The 23,001-nt window shown below is 46.4% G+C and overlaps 1 long non-coding RNA gene across 1 annotated transcript in view; it reads right to left on the bottom strand.

Annotated features, from left to right (window-relative positions):
* The window catches only part of LOC124988662 (uncharacterized), a 291,874-nt gene that overhangs the window by 48,455 nt on the left and 220,418 nt on the right, over positions 1-23,001 (bottom strand). The window contains exon 5 of the long non-coding RNA XR_007109465.1: positions 21,760-21,867. This is a non-coding gene — a long non-coding RNA (uncharacterized LOC124988662). The remainder of the gene's footprint in view (positions 1-21,759; positions 21,868-23,001) is intronic.

The following is a 23,001-nucleotide window of genomic DNA, read 5'->3' as shown; positions in this document are numbered from 1 at the left end:
AGGAGAGTTACTGAGAGATCTCTTTTAACCGCACAACTGTGAGATATGTAAAATCACCAGAGGTGATAGTGCCATCTGTGACATCTAAACACTCACACACAGCTACTCCTATAAACCTGAGAACGTCCTTAACAGGCTCGGACACAGAAGGGCTCCGTATGACACCATGCAGCCGTTCATGTGCACCTGACTTGTACCGAGTAGATACAGAAGGTTTACCATACTGGTAAGGCTGAGGGATGTTCCTGTAACTACAGCTGCTAGTCCGCATGGGATACCGTCAGAAAATTCTGCAGACTGGGCAAATCCGACAGTAACCACGGCCTCAGAGCTCTGGAGGCTGGGCGTCCAAGTCAGGTGTGGCAGGCTGGTTTCTTCTGAGACTTCTACTGTCTTCTGACGGCCGTTGGAGGACAGCCGCTTCACCGATTGTCACCCTGGGCACACGCACACCTGGTGTCCTCTTCTGAGAAGGACAGTGGTCAGACTGGAGTAGGGCTCACCCCAAAGGCCTGGGGGTAAGTTCACGGCTTCCAAATACAGTCACACCCTGGGGTTCCTGGGATTGGGACTTCAACACAAGAATCTTGCGGAGACAGAACTCAGTACCTGACAGAAACCAGCGGGTACAGACATGGCACCTGTGCAACCCCCTGGGTGGCTCCGCCTGTTGTGTTCCCTCGGCCCTCAGGGAAACCGTTCTTCGGATGGTCACCCTACACAACTTAATGATTTTACCAACCATGCTGGAACATTTTGAAGGTCTTATCTTTTTTTTTTTCCTAATAGAACCATGTAAAACAATAAATCTCCCTCTAAGCAGAACTTAGGCCACATCTCTCACAGATTTTGATATACTGGATACACATTATTATCATTTCAAAATGTACTCTGATTTTCCTTTTGATTTCTTCTTTGGCCCATGGTTTATACAGAAGTGTGTTGCTTAATTTCCAATTGGGGGTGGGGGGCTTTTGATGGCTTTGCATTATTAACTTCTAATTTGCGATTGTCAGAGAAAATCCCTTGTATGATCTCAGTCTTTTTTTTTTTTATATTTTAGAGACTCATTTAATGGCTCAGCATATGGTCTTACATTTGGAATTAAAATACTAAAGTTTATAATAGCATAATTTAGCCCAGGTACAGCCACTGTGACTAAGTTGATTAAAAGTATTATAGGATTATTTAAGCGAATAATAGGAAACTCATAAGTTTTGGTTTTTTTTTTTTTTTTTTAAGGTGAAAGTCTAATTACTACTCATGGGAAAATGGACAAAGAATTTACTTTTAGGAGCGCAAGGATTCTTTTCCACTCAAAGTGTTGACAAAAAGATACTGAACATAGTATGATAAACACTTTCTTTTGAAGACAACCCCACACAATTTCCAAACCAAATATTAATCACTTATTTTATTTCTAGGAATTAAGAGAGTACTAAGAGAGATCCAAAAAAGAGTTTAAGACTTACTCTGTAGCAAATTGAACTAAACAGCTATTTGACATTTCTTTGAGAAATGTCCAGAAAAGAGGATTGTCCAGCCCCAAGGTTTATATTAGGAAGAGAGTACATAGTAGATATCCAGTATATAGTAGATTTTCCAGAGATTTCCAAATACACCCTAGGAGAAACAAGCATAGAAAACTATATTTGTGTTTCTAAAAAGGATGGTAATCTAAAAATATCAAAAAAAAAAAAATCAGTTCCAAATGAAAAAACACTCAGTCCTTACAGCCTTACTTTAGGGAAACCATTTAGTTAAGCACATTTTCCTCCAAATCTATTTAAACCCGGAGATTCAGAAGTAACCTTATTTAGAGGACTTTCTAGTCAAGGATTTGACCTACATAAGTTATATAAATCAAAAGCCAGGCAGCATCCTCAAAGGCAGGGTCTCAAAGCAGTTTAAAATTGTTCAGCCTTGGGATAGATAAACATGAACCAAAAGAGGTATAAATTTTTCTGAATACTTGTATCACACAGCTAAGCAGAGAAGACATTCAATGTCTAATATTCAAACTTTTAAAGGGAATTTCCCTGAGCACCCTGGAGCCAGCAGACCCTCATTTTGGCCTCACCCGGCAATATTCACCTTTTCAGACAGGACCCACAAACGCAGCCACTGCCTGCTAACACGCTCCGAGAAACCCCATGTGCACAGAGCTGTTGGTTTGATTGTGCTCCCGCTGGTTCACACATTCCTTGGACCAGCCTGTGTTAACGAGAATTCTCCTTTGCAAAGACCCTTTCGGGCCACTCCCAATGAAATCCTGTATCCGAGGCAGCAGACAGACTCATGCACCAGTCTGCAACTGTACATTCTTTAGGCATTACACTTGACTTTCTTATACAGTTCCCTATTAAAATGGTTTAGATTCCAATCCGAGCCTTGGGAAATAGCATATAGGATCTGGGGCTTTCTATAGCATCCGGCAGTGGGACCAGAGTACAGCAATGACATACTCTTACACTAGAAGGACAAAGACATCCTCACTCCAGGGAACCAGGGCCAAAGCCATTTGTTACCATGGACTGCAAAATATTCTTGGGACAATTCTGATTTTTATAAAATTACCTTAAGCCTTAAGTCTGCAGATACTTTCCTATCGTATCACCACCTTTATGGCTAATTCTTGTCAAAATAACAAAGGAGAATTGATTTCTTTTGGTGAGGTATCTTTATCAACAGAAACTGCTATCCATTGATCAATAAGTATTAGAGGAAAGAACTAATAATTGATTGGAAATAAATAAAGCAAAATCTCCACTTATAACTAGTAATCCATAAAGGCAGCACTTTTTCATGGGTAAATTTCTTTAAAATTCATAAAGTCCAAGTCAACAGTCCCTCAACTTATTAATAAATTACAACTTTACTAAAGCCATGCCCACTGACACGGCCCACGTTAAAGGTCACCCTCAGCACCGTCATCCCAATGCTAAGTAAAGAAAAGCAAACGTCAAATGGAAAACATCATTTAAAGGGACACTGTGACATGGTGGGAACGCTAAGCCTCTGCAATCAGTGGTCTAAATTCAAGTTCCAGCTCAGCACTTGAAGACTCTATCTAAGCTGTCAAAAGGCTCAGTCTACTCATCTCCAAATCTGCAAACCCTACCTGGGAGAGTAAGCGTACTGCACTGGATTTTAAGATGCTTTTATCATATTTAAGAACACATTTCCAAGGCCTTCCCAGTACATGGACTTTAACTAGTAGGAATTTATAATCAGGAACCCACTGCACTGCTGCTAAGTATTTACCACCACCTCAGCAAGAAAGAGGCCAGCCACCAAAATGGCCCTGGGAACGACACCCGGATGTGGGCAAAAGCTGACTGCTCTTGGCTTTCTTGTAAATACCGAGGGAGAGAGAGAAGCGGAGGACTGGAGATGAGGGAAATGAAGGTCCCACTTCCAAGGAGACAAGAAAGAAAAACAAAAAGGAAGAGAGACTCCCAACCCTCCATACCGCCACTGCTTTTGCTGTTGATCCTGGATGAGATTCTTGGCAGGATGTTCAAAGGACAGTTTGGGACCTCTGCAGAAGAGCAGGCAGCAGCCCTGGCAGACGGCGTGGGGTCGGCAGGGACAGGGCAGGGGACCAGGGAAATACAGTGGCCACCACATGTTTGGACTTGAGTGGGGAATGTGACAGGGCTCTGTGACAACTGAAAGGACAAGATGTAAAACAGCGGGCGAGTGCCAGGGCAGTGGCCAGGCGTGGGCAGACCTAAGGCACATTTGATTTATTTTCATATTAACAAATAAACTCCAGCATTTGTACGGTGCTTTACCCTCTCTCCCCTCCTGTCCCCACTGCCTCCACGTTCACGTACTCCTGACCTTCACAGCTATTCAAAAGGGAGTCGGGACATTTGATCTTCCATTTTACAAAAGAGGAAACTGAAACTCAGGGCACTTACACGACTCGTTTGGTGTAATTAAACCAGAAAATAGCAAGTCTCAGACCTTAACTTTACACTTTTGACCAAAATCTGGGACAGGCAACAACTGTAGATACAAGATTCAAAAAAATCTTGATGAGCAGAAGGGAGTGGTGGTATCTGAGAAATGGCTCCCAGGAGGCTACCAGTGTGACCACGGGGGTGTCCTGGTTCACGCTGAGGCCCTGAAACACCGCTCAGTGTGACTTATGGGATGGCAAATTTGCTAATCCCACCAAGCTGCATTTTATATTTAGAATAAAAAGGATTAGAGTTCTCCCTTCTCTCTGTAGGTCACAACCCACTGGGTAAAGAGATTGACCCAGCAGATGTGATATTTAAGATCCTTTCGACCCTGGGGTGCATTATTCAGTACAAGGTACACAATCGCTAAATAAACATATTTTGAAAGTGAATGCTAACGGCTTGGTCATATAACCACGACAGCACCACAGAAGAAAACAGATCACAGCACCTGAAACCCAGAATTCCAAGTGGTAAAAAAAAGTGACAAAAGAAAGTTCACACTAGCCACACGTGCATGTACACCAGCATCCCGAGAGAGACCTGGGAGTCCAGGCAGAAGGACATGCCTGGAGGTGGCCTGCATTTGGAACTTGTGAAACTTCCTAAGGGACTTGCTCTCCCTTCTCAACTTGACCAAGTGCCACAGTGCGTGGATTTCCAAGATACAAGGCAGGAGAAACTCCATCAAGCCAACCAAATGGAGGGGTATGGCAGCCTACCAAAACAGCATCAGAGAATAGGCAAGGTTCTCCAAATAGCGCAGGAAATCCATATTTAAGCATATGCTCCATTTCCCGTGCCAGGAGTTCTAAACTCGTAAACCTGTGCCTGCCCTCTGGCATCCCAAAAGCACACTCTCGGTTCAACTTCCGTATCAAAGTTCCTTCCAGCTAATTCACAGCTACTAAACTTCTGCCTCATAACATCTTCAGAACTTTGGAAAACCACTTTCCATGTCAGATACCATCTTTTTTTGCTTTTCTCATCTTGAAATGCGTCCTCATCTTCTATTTCTGACTCTTCCCACGAGTCTTCTGGTTCCCAGCTTCCTGTGATCAACACCCAAGGCGCAACTCATTAAGTAAACAGGCTGTCTCGGAGGGGGCCGAGGGGGCCGAGGGAGGAACTAAGGGAAAACCCAGGCTACCGAACCCCGGTGCCGGAGCTCCTGGGGTTTTTCCAGGAGGTGGAGGCTAATGGCTTACAGGGAGCCTTCAGATACCTCCTGCCGGCTCCTCAGCTGCAGCTCCTGCCATATGCGCCAGAGTTGCCAGCCAGCACGTCTGGTGCCAGCGAAAATCTGCAGATTAACGCCACTCCTCCCAGCCGCAGACCTGCCCGGGCTTTATTCCTTTCAACGTTATACGAACGCATTGCAGGCCCTGGGTTTGTGGCCTGTGCCGACTTTTCTGATGGCTGCATTACGCCCACCAAGACGGCAGAGCATCCAGACAGCAGCCCCAAGGGCGATGTAAGGAGAATTTTCTGATTACGTCATCCAACAGGAAGCCTCGTGGAGACTCTGGGATTAATGTGTTTTCCACTGGAGCTGGAGGCAGGCAGGAGGTAGTCGGCATGGGGAGAGGGAGGGGACACTGTGGAGGTGGAGGTGGCGTCCTTCACGGGACAGTGAGAGGGGTCACTCACACACACCCACCTCCTCAGGCCTCCGAGCAAGTGGATTCCACCCGTGGGCGGACGGAGGCAGCAAGCAGGCTGTCTGTGCACACCCCACGGAGGGCTGCTCTGAACCACGGCACCAGCCTTGCTCCAGATGGCATGGAAAATAATTCATAAATGACAAAAGTTCAAGGAGTGTGTGGCAGCTGTTCAGACCCGGCTCTCTGGCCACCCACTTCAGTAGGACTGAGAGCTTTCAATCCACTGCCGGCTCTCGGAGGGCCTTCAAACGGCACAGAACATGTGTACAATATGTTCTCAGAGAGACGCCGGCCAAGTAGGAAAGATTAGAAAATCGAGAGACATAAAAATAGAAAATAGAAATACACACTGTTTTCTCCCAAATCGCAGTCCCCGGCAGGGGTGGGGAACAAAGGACTGGGCATTCCCGGAGCCCCACGGTGAGACCTTCTCCTCTGCTGGAATTTTTTTCTCTCACGTGTACTCTCAGCTTCCATTCCCCAGAAGGAGAAGCATCTAGAAGCCCAACAGGGCCGTTTCAATGACGTAGGGTCAGGATTTTGTGTTCCTTCCCCTTCATTCGCTCCTTCACACCTTATATTCAGGAAGCATTTTGGCTTAACCATGGGCCAACTGCTACTTTGAAGCCTAGCACCCCCCACTTCACATTTCTGTTCTGAACACCCAAGCAAAACAAAACTTTAAAAGACTGCCCTCCTGCCAAAGACACACTCTCCTCACCTTTCAGCAGGAAGAGTGACTCAGGGGCTATTCAAGCCTGAGGAAATCATTTCACACCGAGGCGAACAGAGATGAGCATACCAACCACGCTCTCCAAGTTATTTAAAAATCTAACTGGCCTCTGCAGCAAATGCAACCTAAGCAACTTGCCACTTTCAGAGGAGCCCATTTCAAGCACGCCAACCGCGGCCGCTAAGGTTGTAATTTAAGCAGAGAAAACTTAGGACACTGAGTGTGGTGAAGCCCATCTGCAGGACCCACTCTGGCATGTGCTCTTGATTGACTACAGGAGCTTTCAAAGTCCCAGCCCAAGGAGCTCTGGGTAGGACAGAAGGCGAAGGGAGGATAAATAGGAGGCTGAGAGTTTAACACTGGAGGCACCAACCCACCCACTCACTGCCACTTTAGGCTTTTCCATAAATAGATCTCCTAAAGGAAGGCTCCTGGGTGGCCTCCAAGGTGATGGGATTGTGACATACACAGGGGTCTACTTAAAAAAAAAAAAAGCTTCATAAAACTTACACATATAGCACACAATTTTAAGTCAAGATATTTGTAATTGCAAAAGATTTTGAAGAACAATCGGAGTTAGCAGAAACAAAAGAGCAAAATTGTTCACCAAATTCATTTTTTGTTTCATGTAAGTCCCTAGTGGTGGCTTGTTCTTTTAATACCATGGAGCTAATTGTTCAGTTTGTAAATTGCCTTTTAAGCCGAGTTCTGCTTGTTCATCAATGAATGAGACACGTAAGAATTAGGAGAGAAAATGGGGCCAATGCTGTATGCTTAGGGAACACTGACACCAATCATCTTCCATACTTTTTTAAACACATATATTTCCTGTATTTCCTAGCTGTTACTACAGATAACAAATCAGCAATGCAGAGTAGAGGTTTTCTTAACAAGTAAAGGCATTTGGACACCAACCCAGAACTGGGTAGCAGATACAGAGATCTGGCAAGCATTAAAATTATGCTGAAGATACTATGAGGATTAAATTTCATACCAGAGAAACTGTATTTGCTGTGCAAAATATCTCTAGTTAAACAAATTATTCAAAACTTGGGACTGAATACATTCAATCAAGCTGTCATAAAACAAGGCTCCATTGTCTCCTTTCTTTGCCTTGAGGAACTTGGACAGACAGCTACCAGACAGGGCTGAACTCCCTGGGCCTGCAAGGGTGAATTTCTAGAGGACAATCTCCCGTCTGCAGAGTGAACTTTAAACAAGCCATTCTGTAACTTAAGACTCCCTGTGTTCGATTTTATACTAAATTAGTCTGAGTTTGTGGCTGCTTCTTACCCCATTCACCATCAAACTCACAACCAATCAAAACCAGCGGCACAATCAGTGTATTTAACAAAATGATAATTATTTAGAATATAGAGTTGAAAACAAGGTAAAATTACAGTGGTCAACGCTGTTAGATATTCCACAGCAGAGGACATAGAGGAGCGCCCCCAGGGTCCCCGAGCACACTACGTACACCAGATCCTCGTCCAGCTATGAGATCCCGCTGGCGATACCCAATTCATAATGCCCTAACCCAAATAAACAGATGATCAAAAGCAGATCATGAAAACGACCAAGACCACTGCCGTCCAGCAGAACCTTTCTACAGGGATGGAAGCGCTGCATACCTAGACTCTCCACCCTGGTTACCCAGCAGCACGTGACACCAAATATCTGAAGCTGCAGTCCACTGTGACTCTGCTTCATTAAGGACCATCGTATTGGACACCGAGGCCCTCAGAATCTAAATTGGTAGGAATAAGAAAGTCACCATTCGGGTTGGGGAGGGAATGGTGGTAGAGAGCTCTTGCCCAGCATGCACAAGGCCCTGGTGTGATCCCCAGGAAAAAAATTACCATTGAACCCTGGCTCAAAATGATTTTAAAACCCGAATGGAAAAATAATTTTGAAACTAAAATTATGATCAGTTATAAGAGAACAAATGCTCAGTTGGGCTCTCAATGTCTCTAAAGCAGCTGTCTTCAGAACAAGGTAAAAGGTAACGGGTATTGATTGAAGGGCTGTGTTTTAAAATTTTGCTCACTTGATTTTCCACGAACTGTAATATTTTGCACACCATATTAGGATCTAAAAATAGGCAAGGAATTGTGTTAAAAATGGGAATAGGGCCACCACCCAAGTGTTCAGGAAGGTGAGGTACAACTGGAAAAAGATCCATTTCGCCTGTTGGTACTGCTGGTCCTCGATTTTAAGAACGGAGAGCTGACAGCTCAGGCTTCTGGCTGGCACGTCACAATCCGCATGCTCATACCTCGACAGACACAACAGTGAGTCGGTTTTGTCAGGTGTAAACAGTGTTTTCACGCTTTCTATAGAAGTGCGCCTTCATTATTATTCAACATTTAATTAAGTCAAAACACCAGAAAAGATCTGGTCATGAGTTTCAGCACTCACTCGAGATGACACAAATGACAGACAGAGTTGGATCCTGAACCTGTAAATAATATTCCAGAGAGATGATCTGGAATCGACAGGAACGAGCACCATGCCAACAGCCCAGGTCGGTGGTCATGTGGACACACTGGTCGGGCCTCCACAAACCTCCTCTGTAGGACTGCCGGGAAGCCACATCCCCGTCTGCCTCAGCTGACTTATCTGAAAAAGGGGGATAACACTGACTCAAGGCGAAGTCAACCCTGGACAGAATGCCCTGTATGCAGAAAACAAACCGTCAGTCTACACTCTGCCAACCATAGTACCATGAAGAGATTCTCTTTGGCCACGCAAGTTACAAAATCTCTGAGGCAACCTCTACCCCAGTTTTAACTCATTCTTGGCCTTGGATAGGCAGGTAAAAATCTTACTATCCAGTGTTTTTGTTTTTGTTTTTTTTTTAATTCTTTACCACACGGGACAGGTGAGACTCAGGTGCATCCTGACTATTCCCTGATACTCAGGATGATGTCATCTTTGACAGAGAGAAGGAAATAGCCACATGATCCCAAAAGTCTTCCAAGTCTTATAAACATGCTCAGATGTTGCCAGACACTAGTTTTCTTCTGTAAGAGAGATTAATGAGGCAAGAAGTGCCCAGAAAGTCAAGATTCTAAAAAGTGATAAGCTGAGGGGACCTCAGAGGCCATGTAGTCTGCTCCCTTGATCTTGTGTTTTGGGAACCTGGGCTCTAAAGGGTAAAAAAATGACATCGATATTTACTTAGAGGTCAGTAGTTCTATGATCCTGGTCCCAGTTTTTTGAAACCTTTTAAGTGATGATAGCAACAATTACATTACAGCAAATTATAATGTGTACATCAAAATGCATATCAGGCACTGACGGTTATTATTAAGGGCATATGGGGGTTTTACTTAAGACTTGGATGGCCCAGGTCAATGATTTGGATGAACACACAGAAAATGTAAGCGTTTGTGAATAAACATAAAAAATAAATGGAACGTAGAAGGATACATACCCCGGCTAGAGAGCAAAGACAAATTCAAAGTTTGGGGTTTTATTGCTTTAGTGTCTCAGCAACTTATTTAGAAATTACACTCACATCCCTCCCCTTTCCAGTATGAACCCAAGACTACCTCTGCTCTGGTCCTCAAGTGGGGCGGGGAGAGGGGTGCCTCCCAGGAGCTCCAGTCCCTGAGGAAGCAGGGAAGGAAAGGAGGATCCCTAGTTGAAGGAAAATGTTGAGATCCACTGGCCAGAATGTGTTCCATGGTTTTTTCTTCTTACCTATTTGACAATTGACTGAACTGCCCTTTCATGGTCTGATAGGAACACAAAACTGAGGAACGGTTTTCCACAGGAGCCATTCCGCCTGCGCGCGGCTCTGCCCGGAGGCGGCCTTCGCCCTCCATCCCACCTGGCTGCTCTGGACCAGGTGTGGCCGCGTCCAGTTCACAGCAGAAACCTCATTCTTCTTCCTGAATGTCGCTCCCCACATTTCAAATGCATACCCGCTTCAGACCATCGCCAGCGAGCAGCTGAACAAGCACACATGTTCAAGCGGACCAAGTTCACGCTTGGCAACTGGGAGCCGAAGGAAATAACTTCCATTTTCTCTTGAAAAAAATGTATTTTTTACGTCACAGGGTGACTGGAGAATTGAGATACTATAAACAAAACGTCCACCACACTGTATCACAGTGAATATCGGGGACAAAGATGGTAAGTATCATTATCGTCTTTGGCAATAATTGATGCTGTGTACAAGATTTTCATTTTTTACATGAAGAAAACAAATTGCCACCCTAACGGGCCAAACCAAGTGGGTCGGCCCAATAGGCTCCCCTAGAAAGGAGGGACTCTGAGAGGAGCAGGAATGACTCACCAAGCGAAGGGAGGAGCGGGTAGGACAGACCTCTCCAGGAGGAAGGAAAGGCTCACAGGAAGGGCCGGGGAAACTCCCTGCAGCCTCCAGGCCGTGGCCGCACCAGGGAGCAGAGCTCAGGCGGGGTGCTGCAGGAGGCGCGGAGGCCCTTATGGGCGGACATGAGCTGTGGCAGAAGCTGAAGGAGGAGCCCGGGATGGATCTGCTGGGTCTGGGTAAATAGGGCCCGGTGTTCACTCTGGAATAATGATGGACAACCACGTGCAATTTGTACAGGGCAGCCTGAGTGCCTAGATGTCCCTCCTGTCCTGCAGTGGCCGGGAGGTGCTGAGCACTTCTCAGCAGCAGAGCCATATGTACATCATGGTGGACCAGTGGTGGGGGTGATGGCCGGGGAGTTTGGAGGTGGGGCGGGGGAGAGGTCACGGAGACTGGAGACCAGGTTTTGCCTACAGAGACTGTGGGGTCGATGTGCTGGCCTTGAAGTGGGAAAGCAATGGACGAGTAAACCAGTGTTGATTCTGTCCACCAAATGGGAGAAAGAATGGCTCAGGGATGGTGCAGGCCTCCTTAGGGTTAGAGGATCAGCGAGACACCAGGAGAAGTGGGCTAGGGACCCCAGGGGCCAGGAGGAGGCCGACTCTGTGCTCACTCAAAGCAGAATGAAGTGGCCTGAAGCAAGGATGGACACACAGATCACCGTCCTGGGAGTGGACGCGGTAGCCTAACACAGGGGCCTGGCTAATGGAAAACAAGGTCAAGAACAGGACACCACAAAGAAATGTCCTGAGAAAACCCATTTGATCCAATGAAAGGGAAGTTCAACCGTATGGAGTCACTGGACTGTCCCCGTAGTCCTGACTCCCAGGCATGCAACAAAAAGCCTATCAAGGTAGCTTCTCCTCTCCTTCGTGGCTCATACTTGATGCTTGCAAGATTCTTCTCTACTTGTTTCCCCCGCAGCTGCTGGGGATCCTGAATGGCTTAAGGGCCTCGACCTCCGTGTGAAGGCTGAGTCTCCACTCAGAAGCCTGGAAAGGTCTTGGCGCTCCTCATTTGTCCTGGGGCACAGGGCTTGCCTTTGTAGAGCTTATATCCTAGGACAGCAGTAGGAAGGACACGTAAGAAGGTGCTCAAAGAAGTCAAAGACAGGGCTGGGGCTGGGGCTCAGAGGCCGAGCGCTTGCCCAGCATGTGCCAGGCACTGGGTTCGATTCTCAGCACCACATATAAGTAAAGAAAATGAAGGTCCGTTGACAATTACAAAAAAAAAAAAAAAAAAAAAAAGAAGTAAAAGATAATGTCAAAGAGATTAAAGAGGCAAAAGCCTAAAAGTGAGGTGCTGGCAGGGTGACAGGCAGGACTGGGCGGGGTTGCTGTGAACCTGTGACCAGGGAAAGGGAAACCCGCTTAGAAGAAGGCGGACACCTGCGGCAAGGAGGGGTCTCTGGTGTTTCTTTAAAGTCAAGCAAATGATGTTCCAAGGAATCAAGGGGGAGTGGATGAGATGCGGCCCTGGTGCTCCCCCTGGGCATCCGTTGCGTCCTCGCCTCGACGCCCGTCTTGAGTTACCTGTTGCTGCTCACACTGGACGGGTGAGAAGAAAGTCCGGTTCATACTCACCCGAGTGCAGCAGCAGCCCAAGGCGAACAGAGAGCAGCTGGTCACGTCTGACTCTCGAGTCCAGGGAGTTCTGACCTGGACAGAGCAGCCTGGACACAGGTCTGGTGAAGACAGCAGCGGCCCACGTGTGGGGGAGGGTGACAAGAACTGCCCTACGTCAGAGGCGGGTGCCAGGGAAGGTATGGGCTAGCGCTGCCCCAGAGCCAGCGGGAGGACTCGGGAGACCAGGCACAGGGCGGATGCACCCGCGGGCCGTGGGAGAGGACACTAGAGGAACTCGGGGGCTTAGGTGGACACCAGGCGTGCCTTGGACGTGTCCGCTGATGAAGGCAGGTGGCCCCGCACAGTGGGACAAGGAAATCCGGGCAGGTGGGTGGAGACAGGAGCTCCAGAGGAGAGGGGAGGCAGAACTCGCCCTTGGGGTTCAGGGGCACTTCTGCAGCGTCCCGTAAGGAGCCCGTCCACCTCTCTCCCACCTCAGGCCACACGGAGCTGTTCCTCTGCACCCCCCATCATGACACACCCCAGAAACACACAGGAACACACACACACACACACACACACACACACATCCACGACCAATTTAAGTTAATGGCCCTACTACACAGAGAGAGTCAAAAAAGACATGCAAAACGACATTTTGTTTAGATTCAAATGCACAGTGTTAAAATGCTGTGAAATCACGTGGGCTTTGATTCTTTTAATGTTATTCAATTGATGTCATTAAAACAGCAGAATTAGTCCTGTAATCGTTCCCTTCTGAGTTCGACTGTCTGTCTCGAAAACCAGAGAGCACTCATTTCTGTCCCAAGTCATCTTATTTAGGGGAAAATTAGACGAGATAAAGACAGCAAAAATCATGTCTCAACGTTCACATGGGAAGAGGGAGAAAATGCATCTCAACAAGGCCACGCTCTCCTCCCACCAAGCCATCCTGCCATTCGGGCTGGGACTCTGGTGGACACATAGGTGAGGGCCAATCCCACCCTCCTGTCTGGGCACCAAGCACCCCAGCACTCTGTCAGCACCCAAATGTGTGGCTTCTGTTTTGTGCAAATAACACTGTATTTCTGAAAGTCAGTCTCCACCACAGCACAACACAGGGACACAGTTGTGAAAATGAACCCAGAGGCTAGCTCACGCCATTATTAGCTAGAGAACAATAAGATGCTCAAGAGATTTTTTTCCCCCTTCCACCTTATAACTTCAGCAGCTGAATCATCTTAGTGAGCCTCAGAAGAGTCCAGTTTCTCTGACGAGCAAACCTCACTTTAACTCCACAAGGGAAACCCACTGGAAGCCAGCCCGTCTGGGGACTGTGGTGTTGCAGGCACAGTTTGTTGACAAAGGTAATGGACTGGCAATCAGACAACCTGGCTCAATGTGAAATTCTCCCCCACCCAACTCTGTGGCCTCAAGAGAGTCATCTCACCTCCCTAGCAAGGACTTTTCTTATTTATAATATGATGACGTACCTGATATTATCTTTAAGGTACTTTGTAGCAGAATCAATCCATGGGCAAGGAGTGTTACTATATTAACACCTATTAAGTCCTATTAAGTTCTACAACTGCTTTAGAGGCATTTTATGGATGTCTGTATCCTCTTCATCTTTTATTGGTTCCAACCGTTGAAAAGCTATTCGTCCGTCAGCTTTCTGTTGCTATCGGTGCAACACCTGAGAAAATCAATTTATAAACACAAAATGTTTACCTTGGCTTGGAGTTTGGTTCCAGCCCATGATTCACTGGCCCCACTGCTTTGGGACCATGGCAGGAGAGCACGGCAGAGGAAAGCCACCTGCCTCATGGCCCAGAAGCAAAAGACGGTGTGGGGGGATGCTGGAGACCCATGACATCCTTTGAGGATATCAGCCCAATGACCACAGCCTCCCAGAAGCCTCGCCTCCGACAGGGCTCACTGCTCCCCAGGAGCGCCCTGCCCGCAGCCATGCCCGGAGCATGCAGGCCTCTGGGGAACGCTGAACAGCCAAACGCCAGCATGTTCTCTCTCCATGGAGAATAATTTGTGCTTTAATAAGGAACATAAAAGATGGTGCGATAAGTGGAGAGCCAACCAAAGCTAGGATTTTAAAAAGTGACTTCTTCTATTTTAATTTACAAACCGAGTCTCACCCATGTGAAAATTCAATTGTAGTTCGAAGACCCTAACAGACCTGTATTTATTTAAAAATTCATATGGAAAAAAACCAAGTTTACAGACAGCTAAGTCCACCTTGAAAAAGAGGGAAAAATAAGCAGGACCTATTGAACCAGATGTTAAATTAGACTAACCAGCTTTCTGAACGAGTTGGCCAAACTTGTGTTAAAGAACAAAAAGAAAGAGAGCCAAAAGGTGGTATTAACTTGAAGAAAAAAATCACCCCAGGAGAAAATAAAACTGGGTTCCTACCAACCACCCAACACACATGAACTTAATTGAATGGGTTAAAGACCTAAATGTGAGAAATACAATGATAAAGTCTACATAAAAGATAAAGACAGTTTTATAAAAGAAGGATAGGGAATCATTCATTTTGCAAAGCTCCCAGAGTAAAATATTAACGACCTGAATTACATCCAAATTACAGATTTCTGTCGAACAAAGATTGTAACGGGCAAAGTTAATAGAAAAGTGTCAGGCACAGGTTGCCTGTAAGTCTGTAGGAAAAGTACAAAAGCTTCCACGGGAAACTGCAGTGAATTCAAGGAAAAATCTGCATAAGGGAAAAATCCAAAAGACAAGCATACGAAGAGATAATAACATTCATCGATAATCAGATGAGAGGAAAACAAAGCAAAAAGATGTTTTCTATGCACAGAAGTAAGGAAAATTAGAAAGACTACAATGCCGAGTATTGGTGGGATGTGGGTAAAGGCCACTCATGCTGCTCTTGGGACCTTGGGTGAGTCATTCGGGAGATTATGGGAGAAAACTTCATGAAATTACTTGTATGCAGTATCTGAGCTGTGTACACATGCACTGTGGCCCAGCCAATTACTATCAATCCAGATCCCAAGTAAATCCTCCCTGCACTTTCTAGTCAGGGATGTGTGCGAGGTGAGATGGACAATACAGACATCCAGGCAGGCGGAAGAACCTAAGTAAAATGTGTCCTGAGCACATTGTAACTCACAAGAGCGTGTGGATACCATGACTTTGATGCACCCACGGCAATACTGTGCACCTGGAAACAATGCAGATGGGAGAGAGTACTGAGAAAGAAAATGGAATATACAACTCATACTACATAAATTAAAATGCGATCACCATAAAGTAGGGTGCTGTGCACATTTTATAACATGCCCACTGACCAGTACAAGCACTTTGAATAGTTGGATTTCTGAATAAATAGGAAGAAGGTGAGTGTGTGTGTATCAGCATGCACAGGTGCATGTGTGTGCAACCAGTAGGCCCCTGTGAAAGTTGCACAGATGTGTGTGCACGTGTGTATCATCAAACAAGCCTCACATGACACACTCTCATTACATGGAAGGTACTCCGTTGATACTTTTATTTTTTATTTTTTTGGTACTGGGGATTGAACCCAGCAGTCATAACCACTGAGCAACATTCCCAGCTCTTTTTATTTTTTGAGACAGGGTCTTGCTAAGTTGCTTAGGTCCTCACTAGGTTGCTGAGGCTGGCTTTCCACCCATGATCCTCCTGTCTCAGCCTCCCAAGCCACTGGGATTACAGGCATGTGCCACCGCACCCAGTTTGTACATGTATTTTAATGCTGATCCCTGGCCACTAAATCGACGGCATGACCTACCCATGGGTTACAACTTTCCATTTTAAAACCTTGCAGCAGACAATAAAAATGAGGAGGTAATGGCGAGGTGCTGGGGTAGTCATACAAGCGCCGGACACTCCTGGGAACCTAGAACCCTAAACACGAGTGGGAGCACTGGTGGCAGCGTTGAGGGAAGCCCTTTCTCAGGCAGCCTTCTCCAGGGATGCTGGTCCCTGGAGTGGCAGGCGCTGGGCCGGCTCCCATCACGTGACTCTGACCTAATAGGCACTTCCGGAGGGTGAACTTTTCACCCCTTCTTCAGCCCTGACTTGTGGGACTGAGGCCAAAACTGGAGCAGGAAACCATGTGCCACTTGCATAAAGGGATATTTTAAAACATAGAGGGACCTTTTAAAGCATTCCTCAAACACATTTAAATAAGATGTAGAACTATGAAAATAGAATCCTTCTCTTAGAAACGGGAAGTTTGCGAACAGGGTTGAAGTGCCGAGGACCCCAGATCAAGTGGGAAAGCCGGAGAACAGACCCAGGCGAGCAGGAAGCTGTCCGAGGAGGAAGAGATGCTGGGCAGGGGCAGAGGAGTGGGTGGGCAGCTCCCAGCTTCAGTCCAATAACAGAGAAAAGCACACAGGAATGTCTACCCAGGCAGTTGACCAGGGGCTGGGAGCCCAGCTCTCCGTCCTCCTCCCACCAGGTCTTCACAGGACACACGTTTTGGGACCAATACCGCAAACAGTCATGTTAAGTGTTTTGAACAGGTTGGAGACTGCTAAGCTCAACAGGGCGAGACGCTTCTGGGGGGACAGGACTTGAGGAGCAGCAGCTGCTGCAGAGGCTTCTCTCCCTGTGGCCGTGCCCACGGGCAGAGGTGAGAAGTCACACGGCCCCTGCAGTCCCCCTCTCTGCAGCCACCGTCAGCAAAGGAGAGGAGGCGGCATCCCGAGACCCACCCCATCTGGGGACACTGTGCCTGGAGGGCCACCTTTGGGGAGGGACCCCTGAGAGCTGATTGGAAGAGCTTGGTTTGAAGGGGGATCCAAGGAGGACTGGTGCTTATGCAACAGGATCAGGTGAGGTGCTCTTTAGGACAAAACAAACCAAAAGGCAGTCAAGAACTATTTCCCACAGAATCCATATCCTAAAAGGGACCTGAAGAAGACAGATAACCCACATGTGGAAAGGACAGGTAGGGAAGGGAGCGAAGTCAGCCAGATGAAGGAGGGAAGGCACAGAGGAGACAGGATGTGGTTTTCATTCATTTACCAGTTTCTGGTCCTTAGGTGACAGGAGTCACACTGTGCACTACCATGCTGGAGAGACTGATCAGCTGCTCTGGATTTTGATGGAAACCTAGTACGGGAAAGTAACTCCAAAGCCATCTCTGTGGCAAAGCCTCTTCGCCTGCACTGGTTCACCCCGAGGCTGGGAGGCAGGGCTGTCCCCTTCCTGCAGATGCAGAGACAGACGTCAGGATTAAGAGGCAGAACCAAGACTGCATTCTAAAGCCTGAGCTTCCTGACTTCAAATTGTCTTTTCAGGAAGCTTACTAACTCTCAGAAAGTATACCTAAGTGAAAACAGATGAAGCCAAAAGAAAAAAAAATTCCTCCATTTAAAAACACACTAGACTAGGAGCTGGGGATGGAGCTCAGTGTCCCAGTGCATAGCGAGCACGTGCAAGGTCCTGGCTGCGCACCACGAGGCACAAGTCAACGATTAATTAAGAAAGAACACAGAAACGGGTTTGGCTCTGGAAATGTGAAGGACCAATGTCCCGGTTTTGAAGTGGTACTGTGTCATTATTAAAGACGGTATCTTTGGGAAGCTGGATGAAAGTACATGGAAACCAAGTGTGCTCTTCACACTGACTTGCGACCAACATTACTTTAAAACAAGAGGGTTTTATAGGAACAATGGAATGTGCTTTTTGGATGGTTGTATAGTATCTTTCCTTTGGATCTCTGCCTGTGTACACGTATGTGTGTTCTAAAGCCTGATTCTCAGGTGTCTGCAAAGACCTAAAGACCACAAGTGTTGAAATAAGATTGGAATCCTTCTAATCCTATTCAATTTTTTAAGATTTTATTTTATTTATCTTTATGCGGTGCTGCTGTCGATTGAACCCAGTGCCTCCCACGTGCTAGGCAGGCACTCTGCCACTGAACTACAGCCCCAGCCCCTCTGTTCAATTTTAATGTATTTCTATCAAGCATATCTTACCACATGGGATCATATTCTATCTTCTTCACAGTTTTAGTCTACCATATTTTGCATACAGAAACCAAGGAGGTACAGCTACCAGTCATACCCAGACTGAACGCAAGAGTAAAATCTCTCTCCTAAGCACTATTTGATTAGAAAATTAATATATTTATCCTAAGAATTCTTAAGCAACTTTTTTTCAATCAATGGGACAATTTTAAAACAGTCTTTGTTGAATGCCTTGTCATTCAATTGACTATCACAACATTATGAAACAAGAGTATGCCCACTTTATATAGACTATGAAAGATTAATTTGCCCAAGTCACCCAACTAGTAAGAGGCAAAACGTGGATTCGAACTCAGAGTTCTCAAGATAACCCCCTCCCACGTACCACTGCTCCGCCACACTTGCTCTCCTGTTCTAAAAGCATCTACTATATCCTCTGCCCACCACGTCTTACAGGCAAAATGTCCATTCTAAGCACGTTCACACGTTTAAAAAAAAAAAAAAATTCTTCATATTCATTCCTGGCTCCTAAAGTTAGAGTTTGTTCCTAAAGCTGAAGAAAAATCCTCGAAGAATGAAAGAAATGCAAGTGGTATTCCAAGCACCAACGTGTGCACGCTCAAGTGGAAAACAGGAGAGGAGCTTCTGCCAAGTTCGTTTTGGCCCCATTTGATACTATCTCACTGATCTGAGTCCAACTTACATTTGTTTCTCTCCATCTTTTCCTCCCCCGTTTCCTCTTCATTCCAGAAGAATATAAAAAGCATAGCAAGGAGGCTGGACAGAGTTTCCAAGAACACACTGAAACACTGTCATATAAGGCAATGGCTATCTAGTCCCCACGGAGCTGCGTTCCAATTAGGAAGACTCTAAATGCCTAATGCAGATCCTTATGGGGCCACACAGAACAAGAGACAAGATCATCTAAGTATTGGTTGTGGAAACAAGTATATTTGGGGGAGAAACAGTTAAGAGAACTAATTAAACATGCCTTTTCATCTGTACTAATGCACAGGATGCTGTAATTTAGTGTGATTCAACCTTCAAGCTGGATATACTTTTTAATTCAAACTTATATTTTAAGTCTGTAATTACATTTAATTCTACTTTCAGCCTTTGTTCTCTAGCACTGATTCCTATCTGCTCAACTCTGGTGCTAATGAACCTCAGATTTCTTATGCTTATAACTTTGCACAATCAGAACTCAGCATTGTTTTTGAAGGTCAGCAAACTGCATCACACTGACCTTGACTTCCCTCCACATTTGGAAAATTTTTTGGTTAATATACATAACTGGTTATTTTATAAAAGGCGCATGCCGTTTGCAATCCGTCTTGCTTTTAAAAGGGTCAGTGAAAAGGTGGTGCTGCTTGGTCTGTAGTTTTAAGGTCACCCTACCACTTTCTTCCCTGTGGGGTGAGATGGGATGGCATCCCCAGTTCTTTCCTTCCAAACTTCCTGGTGAATTAGAGGTGGTACTTGTTTAGGACAACAGGAAAGATAGCACAACTTCTAGAAAGGGAGACACACAGGCTACTCCTTAACTGTCTGCTCTCCTTAACGACCAGGCACGGCTTAATGAATATGAGCTCTTTTGCCCAGAGCTCAGGCAATGGTGAAGTTCAGTCCGTCACCTCCGAAAAGAAAGCAGAAATAAGATGCAACCAAAAGTAGTTGTGTCGGGCTGTGTTGACCTGGGAGGAACCACGGGAAATATTTTAGTGCCCTCTCTAACAGGTTCACACTCTGATGCAGGAGATAAAGTTAGCAGACTATTATCATTCAGCGTGATGTGGCATGTCACCAGACAAGCACAGCTTGCCAGGGAATGTGTAGGAGGGACTTTAACACAGCCTGAAAGAGGAGTGTGGGCACTGACAAGAGTTCCCCGGAGGAAAAGCACCCAAGGGACCAGGAAAGAGGAGTCACTCCGCACCCAGGGATGTCCTACAAATGACTGGCAACCCAGAGTGTCGGGGGATGGGCGGAAGTCGGAACCCTCAGGCACGGCCTGTGGGAAGGTAACAGGTACCTACTGCCGCTTTGGAAAACAGGCTGGCAGTTCCTCCAAGTATTCAGCAGAGAATTTCTCCAGGATGCAGAGTTCTAGCCCCAGGTCTACACCCAAGAGAACCCCAAACACACATCCATACAAAAGCTGACAGGAACATTCACAGCGGCACCATTCAAAATAGTCACAAAGTGGAAACAACTCAAGTGTCCTCGCCTGACGGATGGACAAACAAGATGTGGCACATTCCAAATGCCTTACTGTGAACAGAGCAGCCACGCAGAAGCCTCCAGAAGTTCACACCATCTAACAGAAGCCGGATGCAAAGGGCCCCCCAGTCTGCGGTCCCACGTGTGAGAAATCTCCAGAACAGGCACATTCTCAGGTACAGAAAGCAGATCAGTAGTTTGGGGGGGGCAGGAATGGGGAGTGAGTCCTAACGGGCATGGGGTCTCTTCAGCATGAGAGAACGTTCTGGAATTCCATCCTGGGGACGGCCATGCAATGCTGGGAATCTGTCAAAAAACACTGAACACCAAACGTGGAAATGCTAAATTGCAAGGCATTAGAATCATCTCTCGATTTAAAGAAAGGAGAAAAAGGAAATAAAAACGAGGAAGCAAAAACCAACAATGAAGAAGGAAAAGTGGAAGGAGCGATGGGTGACAAGGAGAAGGGGCTGACCTAGCTGGGCGAGAGGGCGAAGGCCCTGCAGGGCAGGGGGAGCATGGGCAGGGAAGGCTGGTGCAGAGCTGCGCTGACCAGAGGCAGCAACGCCTGGATGCGAGGGGCTGAGATCAGAGCTGGAACCTTTTCTGTTGGGGACAGAGTGGGGAGAGCGCTTGCTGACCGGAAAATAAGCCAGGCACCAATTTCTCCCGCCCACCCCTTCAACACCGTAGAACAACTGATTCACTCGGGCACAAAACGAAAGGCCGCCTCTTAGAGGAGACTCTCACCTCCGCTCAGCCTCCTCAGGTCTGAGTGGATCCTGGCTAATTTCCCGGGGCTTTTTATGGCAAACTGTGCACCTTTTCCAAGGCTTCCTGTGCCGTTTTTCCATCACTCCAGTCCGGTGGCCGGATGCCTCTGAGTTTGTGACATTCTGTGATATTACATTTTGTGATACCTTTTTAATAACTGGGTATGGCAGGCATCAAAATGGATGTGATGATTCTGAGTAGGAAGCTTTCAACACCTAAGGCAAAACACACTCCCCGCCTCCTTCGGTACATCTTCTCTTTCTCTCTGTCTACTGGCATTTGACTACGACCTTTTCAACATGAAGAAACCAGAATTCTGGGCTGGGGATGCAGTTTAGCAGCAGAGCACGGCTGGGCACGTGTAGGGCCTGAGGCATCTCCAGGAAGGGGGGAGAAAACCAGGATTCTAACTGTTGTCTTCTAGAATTCAAGACAGCTTAATACCTCTTGTTTTCCATGCTGAAAAACTCATGATTCACATCTAAATAAATAAAATTAACTTTTACCTGGAGTTGTTGAGGTTGATACAGAGTCTGAGCCTGAAGATCTTGTCAGAAACATCCAAATCAAGACCTAGATTTCTGCAGAGATAACAGAACACCAGGTGGTTTTACCTGTGGACAAGTGGATACCGATTAGAGCTGTGTGGAGGATGAAGTTACAAGTCCCCTTACTCTAGAATCACCTGAAGACAGTGCCATCCAATCCAGTTTAGTTACCTACAGCCCATCAGTCTGCACAGGCGAAATGGAAAATCACTTACACAATTCAGAAGTTTTAAATAACTTTTATTAGGTCGTTACGATTGTTCTATTACTAGTTATCGTTAATCTCTTCGTGTGCCTAACTATAAATTAAATTTAATTATTTTGTATAAGAAAAGTCCTAGCACACAGTGTTCAGTGCTGTGTGTACAGACAGAAGGCCTTGGAACATATCTCCCATGGCTAAGGTGGGGAGTACTGTACACCAAGGTTTCAAAAAACATGAAGTTCCTTTTTCTTAGACATTAGACAAGTATATACTCACTAACATTTTCTGAAAGCTTCCTATATAGCAGGTACTTTGTCACATGCATCTCCATTTTAATGACATTTTACAGATAAAGAAAATGGACTGCCCAGGAACCACAGAGCAAGACTCATACCCAGCGGGTCTGGCTCCAAGATCCGAGTTCTTATCAAGAGACGTGCCTCCGGACGTAGGTCCACATCTTCTATACCATGAAAGTCCTAAGTCCTAGAGGTGTGAGGAATCTTAGACGTTTCACGCCATTGTGTTCCTAGTGCTTCTCAAAATACACAAATGTTCCAAAATTCAAAATAGCTAGTCAGGGGATACAGGGAAGAGAGGCTGAGCAAGGGGAGAAACGCCAGCTAGAGGCTGGACTAGTGGCTACGACGTGCCCGCAGGTCTGAAGTCCACAGCACCAAAGGTAAAGCCACCCGGACGGAACCTCCACTCTTCCCTCCACGGTGCGCATCCTTCTGTCTGATGAGTCACCCACACCCCTCTGGGCTCTGAGCAAAACCTCCCTCTTCTCTCTCTCACTGCCAATCAAACTCTTCTTTGATTTTATACTGTAATTCAGGTCTGTCCTGGCCAGTGAAGCAAGTGTTAGGATAAGAGAGGGTCCAATGTGTGCTTTTATACCTTTAAGAAGGGAGCAGAGCATGAACATGCATGTGTGTTTGTGTACGTACACACACACACACACACACACACCCCTCATGCTGTGTAAATCTCAA

This window comes from Sciurus carolinensis, chromosome 7 (genome assembly GCF_902686445.1).
Source record: "Sciurus carolinensis chromosome 7, mSciCar1.2, whole genome shotgun sequence".
NCBI classification, from domain to species: Eukaryota; Metazoa; Chordata; class Mammalia; order Rodentia; family Sciuridae; genus Sciurus; species Sciurus carolinensis.
This window is presented reverse-complemented; position numbering and strand designations above follow the sequence as displayed.